Source organism: Rosa rugosa, chromosome 1 (genome assembly GCF_958449725.1).
Source record: "Rosa rugosa chromosome 1, drRosRugo1.1, whole genome shotgun sequence".
NCBI lineage: Eukaryota > Viridiplantae > Streptophyta > Magnoliopsida > Rosales > Rosaceae > Rosa > Rosa rugosa.
In genome coordinates this window covers 24351558-24359388 of record NC_084820.1, presented here as the reverse complement: position 1 = coordinate 24359388, position 7831 = coordinate 24351558, and positions in this window count along the sequence as shown.

The window sequence follows — 7831 nt, the reverse complement described above, 5'->3', positions numbered from 1 at the left end:
TTGGTAAAAAAGCACAGCGGAAAATGGCGAATGTGTGTAGACTTCAAAGGTCTTTACAAGGCATGCTCCAAAGATAGTTTCCCGCTACCACGCATTGACTAGCTGGTCAACGCAACAGCCGGACATGAGCTGCTCATCATGATGAACGCCTTCTCCGGATACAACCAAATCAAGATGAACCCCGGTGACCAAGAATGCACCACCTTCACAACCGACAAAGGCCTATACTGCTACAATGTCATGCCTTTCGGGTTGAAGAATGCCAGAGCAACATGCCAGTGGTTGATGAACGTCATGTTCGCGGAGCACCTCGGCAAAATAATAGAGGTATACGTAGACGACATGCTTGTCAAGAGCATCAAGGCCAGCGGACACGTGGCAAACCTTCGCATCATATTCGCCATTCTCTTAGCCTACGGTATGCGCCTCAACCCCGAGAAATGCTTTTTCGGCGTCACCGCTAGCAAATTTTTGGGCTACATCGTTAGCAAACGAGGCATAGAGGCCAACCCCGACAAGGTACAAGCCATCCTCAACATGAAATCCCCATAGTGGAAGGTGCATGTTCAGAGCCTCCGGGGCAAGCTAACCGCTCTATCCTTTTTCATCTCCAAGCTCACTGACAGATGCCTCCCATTCTTCAAAGCCATAAAGCGGACCCACAAAAGGAAATTGATTGGACTCCGGACTGTGAAGCGGCATTCCAGAGTTTAAAGGAATACTTAGCGGCAATCCCACTCCTCTCCATTCCCATATAGGGTGAGATACTTTACATATACCTCGCGGTATCCACATTGGTGCTTAGCTGCGCCATAGTGCGAAGAGAGGGACAGGATGAGCTCCAGGTATTCTACATCGGCAGAGGTATGAACGGAGCTCCAGGTATTCTACATCAGTCAGAATGGAACCTCCATGTCGACGGCTCAGCTTGTGCCAAGGCATGTGGAGCGGGAATCATCTTGACAGGGCCAGGGGGACTGAACGTGGAGTACAAGCTAAAATTCAACCTTACAGCTTCAAATAACTTGGCAGAGTATGAAGCACTCATTGCAGGCCTACTCCTTGCCATTGACTCAGGCGCTGACAGTGTCAACATATTCAATGATTCCCAACTAGTCGTCAACCAGGTCAACGACAGCTTCCAGGCCAAGGATAAACAGTTAATGGCGTACTTAGGGTACGTGAAAACCCTACTCAGGAAATTCAAGTTTCATTCTATCACACAAATCCCTAGAGAAAAGAACGCTAAGGCAGACTCTGGCAAGACTGGCAACTGCTCAACCACACCAAAGTCCAACGGACACAAGGGTAGAGTACCTTGACAAGCCAAGCATCACCAAAACCCTAGCGGAAATATTCAACATAAAGGTCAATCCCAGCTGGATGGACTAAATAATAGAGCACAAGCGCAATAGAACACTGCCAACCGACAAGGTCGAAGCACGGCAGCTCAAGCGGAGAACAACCCTTTATAACATATAGAACGGCAAACTCTACCACCAAGGATTCACCTACCCCATTCCCCAACTTCCGATGCTTGACCTCAGAAGAAGGAAGGGTTGTATTAGTAATGATACACGCAGGGGAATGTGGAAATCATTCAGGCGCCAGATCTTTGGTAAACCGAACTATGCAGCAAGGATACTTTTCGCCCACACTCGCGACACCGCCAGAGAAGTCTCCAAGTCCTGCCATAAGTGTTGACAATACGCTGACCTCCCTCATGCCCCATCGGAGCCCCTCTCAATAATCATCGGCCCATGGATCCACTCCACTTGGGGCCTCGACCTAGTCAGCAAATTACCAATGGCTAGGGGCTAGTTCAAATACATCATCGTTGCCATCGATTACAACTACAAGTAGATAGAAGCTGAGCCGTTGACGGCAATCACTACCGCCAAGGTAACACACTTCCTCTGGAAAAACATCTATTGTCATTACGGCGTCCCCCACACCATCATCACAGACAACGGGGCACAGTTCAACAACGAGGAGATCATAACCTTTACCGCTAAACTAGGCACCAAGATGCGCTATGTATCTATGGCGCACCCCCAAACCAATGGGCAGGTTGAAGCGACAAACAAGATAATCAAGAAATTGGACAAGAAGAAACTCGATGACGCCAAGGGATAATGGGCAGAAAAGCTCTCGGAGGTTCTGTGGGCCATCAGAACAACCCCAACATCCACTAACGGTGAAACACCGTTCTGCATGATGTTCGGAACGAATGCCGTCCTGCCCATTGAAGTCATACAACCTACCGCTAGGGTCGAGGGCTATAGTGCCAAGACAAACGGCGAAGGCATCAACCTCAACAAGGATCTCCTAGAGGAAAAGCGCCACCAGGCTCACTTGCACAACTTGCAAAACAAACAATGGATATCGCGTTTCTACAACGCTAGAGTCAAGGCCCGGAATCTCTAACTTGGAGACTGGGTCATGAAGGAACTCATTCCACCGCCAACCGGACTTCGTCCCACTTGGGAAGGACCATCCCAAATAGTAGAAGTCGTCAACCCCGACACTTTCTACTTAAGGGATAGGGATGGCGTCACATCCACCCACCCTTGGAATACCGAACACCTCCTGTATTACTACAAGTAATCCTACCGCTAACCCACGAGCATCTTGACTTTGCTAAATTTTTGTACTCTCACTCTTTGTAAACGATGATCTCTCAACTATCAATGAAACGAGGAATTATTCAAACCATTGTTCTCCGCAGCACAAACAATTAACTGGCAACGCTAACAACGTTCAACGGATCACGTCCGCTACTTCGTGCACTTAGAACAATTTTAATTCCCTTAATGTTTCATTGACAGACAAAAGTATAAGTAAGCTCTAGCGGTATACCAACACTAAAAAAGAACAAGTATTTGCCAACAGCAATCCCACACTTAGAAAAATTCAGAGATAAAAATAGCAACATTACTTCATTATCAAATTCAGGTGGGACTCCCCAACCAAAACATTGTTTCATTGCATAAACGCCTCAACGGTGATGAAAAACAAAAACCTAAGCATCTCTTAATTCTGCTCGGGGAGCCGCAACACCTTCACCTTATGCCAGGGCGGGCTGTGCCACTGAGCGGCTAGTCTGGTCGGACCCGGGGGCTGTAGGTCTCGGAGTGATCATCGTGCCATCGTCACAGGTGTTGGCCGCCATGAACTCGGCATGAGAGGCATAAGAGGCCATCAGCATCGGCGATTGTTGGGAACTGTCACCCGTCCGCCGGCTAGACTCACTGCCGAACCGTACACCTTCGGGCTGGGAAGAGTCCGGTCCACCTCGGGCGGTCTATGGCTAACTCGGTGCCGGTTGCAGTTGGGCCGCCTTATCCCAGTTGATGACGCCCTTTGCCTCCAGCTTCCGAAAGTTGGCCCTAGCACCAGCTATACCGGCGACCGTAAGTGCGTTCTTATACTCTTTGGACTGCTTAAAGGCCTCAACAGCCGCTGCGCCTACTTTTTCCGTCTCCGCTTCCAGACCCTTGGCCCGACGTTGCAGCCCCTTGACCTCTTCAGATCGGGTGGCAAATTCCCGCTGCACAATATCCAGCCTCTTCACCTTAGCCGCCAGCTGTTCACCAAAGCGAGCAGTCTTCACCTGCAGCTCCGCCACCTTGGTCTTGTGCTCAAGATCCCACTCAACGGTAACCTCCAGCTTGCGCCGCGCATCCACCAAGTCAACCTCCGCCTTTGACAATTGCTGCTCGCACTCCTCGAGCCGTTTCTTCACATCCACCAGCTCCTGCCACTGACTGTTAACTTCGGCGCGCAGCTGCACCTCCATGGCGGATGGCTTTGAGACCGCCAAAAACAACTCTTTCAGCCCGACTGCGAGATAGCCAAAGGCCGAGCTAAATGGCGACTGTTGCAGGGGAGTGTCGCACACGGTACCGTCTATTTCCCCAACCGCTCGCAGATGCTGAAGAGCAGCTCCCGCTCATTGTCAGTCAGAAACTTGGCATACGAGGCAAAGGAGTCAAGACCGCTCGACGGCGCCTCCCCGCAAGAGGCAGCAGTGACCGCCTTACCATCCTTCCGCGCCCTCTTTTGTTGTTGGCGCACGGAAAGCGGCAAGTTGTCCACCTTGTCGTCACCTGCCTCGCTGTCATTCTGCCGCCATTTCCTCTGAATGGTCACGCCCTGAGCTACACCGACGGCAACTGCCCTCGTTGGGGCATTAGGCTCCAGGCCTGCTATAGTGACGGCCTCGGCCAAGCCGGGCTCCTTCAGTGGCGCGGTTTTCTCCTTTTGAACCTCACGCCGGGAGCTAGGAATCCTCTCCGCGGCCGGCTTCCGCTAACCGTCGCACGCTCCGGATTGGTAGCGGTGGGGCGTACAACTGTTTCCCCCGCGGCAGGAAGGTGGGAATGGTGAGGCATCTCCAGGACAACCTTAGCCTCGGCGGGACTGACCTCCTTCGTCTGGGGGTCGACGGTCGTCTTCCGCGCATTAAGGCCAGCAGAGAACATGCCCTCTAAGTAGTCCACTAGCTGAGCGTTGTCCATCGCCTTATCAAGCGCCGCACGAGTTAGCTTGTTGCCGGGAACGGGATCTACAAAACCAACGCCAGGTTGTACCGATAGGACAAACGTGACACACACACACACACACACACACAAAACTCAGAGGTAGCTACTTGGGAACCGAGTCAAGTTCAACTGCACCAGCAATTCCTAGCCAGTCAGTAGCCGCAGATCTAGAAGATTGCGATTCTTCCAGCAGCCGGTGATCCTCGCAACGCAGTACTCTTCCTCCGGCGTCAGTACAAATCGCAGCCCCGCTACACAAACACAAAAAGAAGAGAAGGGTTAATTTCGAGCACCGCGGAATTACAACCAACGCCAAAAAAATAAAAAAATAAAAAAATAATCAAAAGAGTCAGCAATAACCTCAAATAGGTTGAAACTTCACCTTCATCCTATTTAGATTGGCTCCTTTTTATTCAAGGTCGCATCGTACTCCCAACCCTCAGTCGCGAGGCAGTAGGTTGCCCTCCAGGGGGACATCGAATCCGGAGGGTTCTCGATCAGTCGAGGGGCCCCGGTGCGCTGACTCAGATTCACTTGCCCGCTGCACCATTTCCTCTTAATGTACACCAACTCATAGAAGTGGAGCACCTCAGCCACGGTCGGACCCTCACAGCCGGACAGGCTCCACAAAGAGTTCAAACTCATCAACAGCTTCCACATGTTCGGACAGACTTGTCCAAAGGCGATGTCGAACTCGCACAATAATATCTGAAGGCGGGAATCAAACCCCCTTGCAAAACACAGCTTCATGCACGTCCACGTACCTCGCCGGCAGAGACAATGCTTTCTCATTCTTCAATGGCAACCTTAGCTTTGCCACCCCGAGAAGCTTGAACACTCGCTTCAGCCTGTTGATCGCCACCTGCGACATTGGACCGCCCGCTTCGTCAACTAGCGTCCCACCAGACAATTTCCACGACTACTCCACAGTACTGTCATTGCCGGGGTTGCCACTCTCCTCATGTGAACCGCTGGCAGCACTGTGACTGGCCAATCGTTCCTCCCGCCGATGGCTAGCGACGGTATCCTCACCCGCCGCCGCAGAGGTCTCCGCTCGGCAGCCACCGCTTGGTACATCCACACCCATATTCGGATATATAATTCGCAGCGGTTCGATGTCTAGCGGATCGGACAGTGAGATTCCTGCAGGGGCAGACAGACACAACAAATCAATAAAAATCCTATCTGAACCGATGAGCGACACATCAGACCCGGAATCCTCACTGCTCGAGATCTCTACGACGTTAGCCATCAAAAACACCCTAAAACCCAAATTGTTAGTTCCAAACGGATCTAAGCTACCCCTATGTCAGATTCTATCCAAGAACACCAAGAACACACATGCAAAGAAAACCCAGAAACCACCAAAACAAAAAATATATACCCATCCGAACCCAGATTCGACCATCTAGCAAATTAGCCACCATGAACCCTCTGTCCAAACACCAAAACCAAACCCCTCTAGACCCTCATACATGTTGCCACAGTATTACAAAATTCATAAAAAATCCAAAATAACCATAAACACAAAGGAGCAAGCACACAGAAGCACAAAGTAAGAACCAGAGATGACCAACCTGAAATATGTGAAGCACAATCGCCGTGTGCGCTTGCAGATGCCTGCTTCTGTCTCTAGGTTGGCTTCTCTCCTCCTAAATCGATACCCTCACTTCAAACTTGAACACTTGCTGCTGCAGACTCTCACATGTCATAAAGCTTGAAGACTACGACCCAAGTTTGAAGCGTGAAGAAAAGTGTCAAATCTCTCTAATTTTCCCCTCTTTTATGTCAACATCGAACAAATCCGGGCCGTCCGGCAAAAAACAACATCGCACAAGATCCGTACACGTGCCCCACTATCTTACCCACTATCCGTGTTAATTGAGGCATCGCCTCAGTTACAAAAACAACATTTACTCGCATTTAAGATGAAGTGACGGGCGTGCTGAGGAGACGTGCACCCACACGCCAGCCCAATAAGTAGCCGACATGCGTCGTGCAATATCAGAGGTAACGCCTATCCAGTCCAACCATCAAAGGGATGCAGATCAAGCGGCACAAAAAGTTTCCGCTAAGAGCAACACCGCTAGTGGAACTTCTCACTTTCACCTTTCAAGCGAGAAAGTATCCGCTAAGCGTAACACCACTAGCAGAACTTCTCACTTTCACCTTTCAAGTGAGAAAGTTTCCGCTAAGAGCAACACCGCTAGCGGAACTTCTCACTTTCACCTTTCAAGTGAGAAAGTATCCGCTAAGCGCAACTCCGTTAGCAGAACCTCTCACTTTCACCTTTCCAGCGAGAAAGTATCCGCTAAGCAAAACTGCGCTAGAGGCGCTCCTCACCACTAACTCTCAGCAGAGAGGCTCCCACCAGCGGCACTTCTCGGGGGCAACGCCTCATACCGACAACGACCGCCACGCGGCGTTGCAGTCAAGCTTTGCTCCTCCGGGAAAGAGTCACGGGAAAGGTCAACATAATATTCGATGGCCCTGATCAGGCAGTTGAACCCCGACACTCGGGTATTAAAGATTGGGCTCGCTACCCAACACCCACTGCTCAACAAACAATCAACCGGCCAAACAGAGGTCTATCTTAGCCGCGGAGTGGGGGACTCCTTGGAGGGCCTAGCATGGGCCCACCCGAAAGGGTATAAAGCGTTTGATCGATCAGAACAAGTCCATGGCTGAAAACGCACTGACGCTAATTATGCTTTGGCAAGACTAGCAGAAGTAACGCTTCAGACCGCTAGGCAACTCCCCAACCAAGATTGCCCTCCTTGACTGGGGACTTGGGAGACTTGTACTTACATGAGCATTTGTCTAAAGCATAATTAGTTATATTGAGCCATGCTCATGCCACCGCCAGCAGTTACAACAACTATCAAGGGTGTGACCTACGGAAACACAACCAGACAGGCTATCGCCTGAGCTCCGGCTCGGCCCAAGATCATCGCTGACACGCCGCCACGCGCCGCTCCAATATCACCTCGTTGAAGTATCAGAAGCTGGAAATAGAAGCATATCAGTCCCACATCGAAAGCAAGGAAGAGATCAGTCTCTTCCTCACCTATAAAAGGTCCACTCCTTTCTCCTCATTAAATACGCATTTACTACTTACCTAACGTTATTTTGTCAACGTAAATACATTGACTGACTTAGGCATCGGAGTAGAGAAGACTGCCAACCGTGGTCTCCCTCTGACGCCCTGTGTATTTTATTTAACAGATAGCGAAAACAGTAAGAGCAACAGAAGTAGCAGCCCACCTCGTGGGCCAGCGTTAACCCAG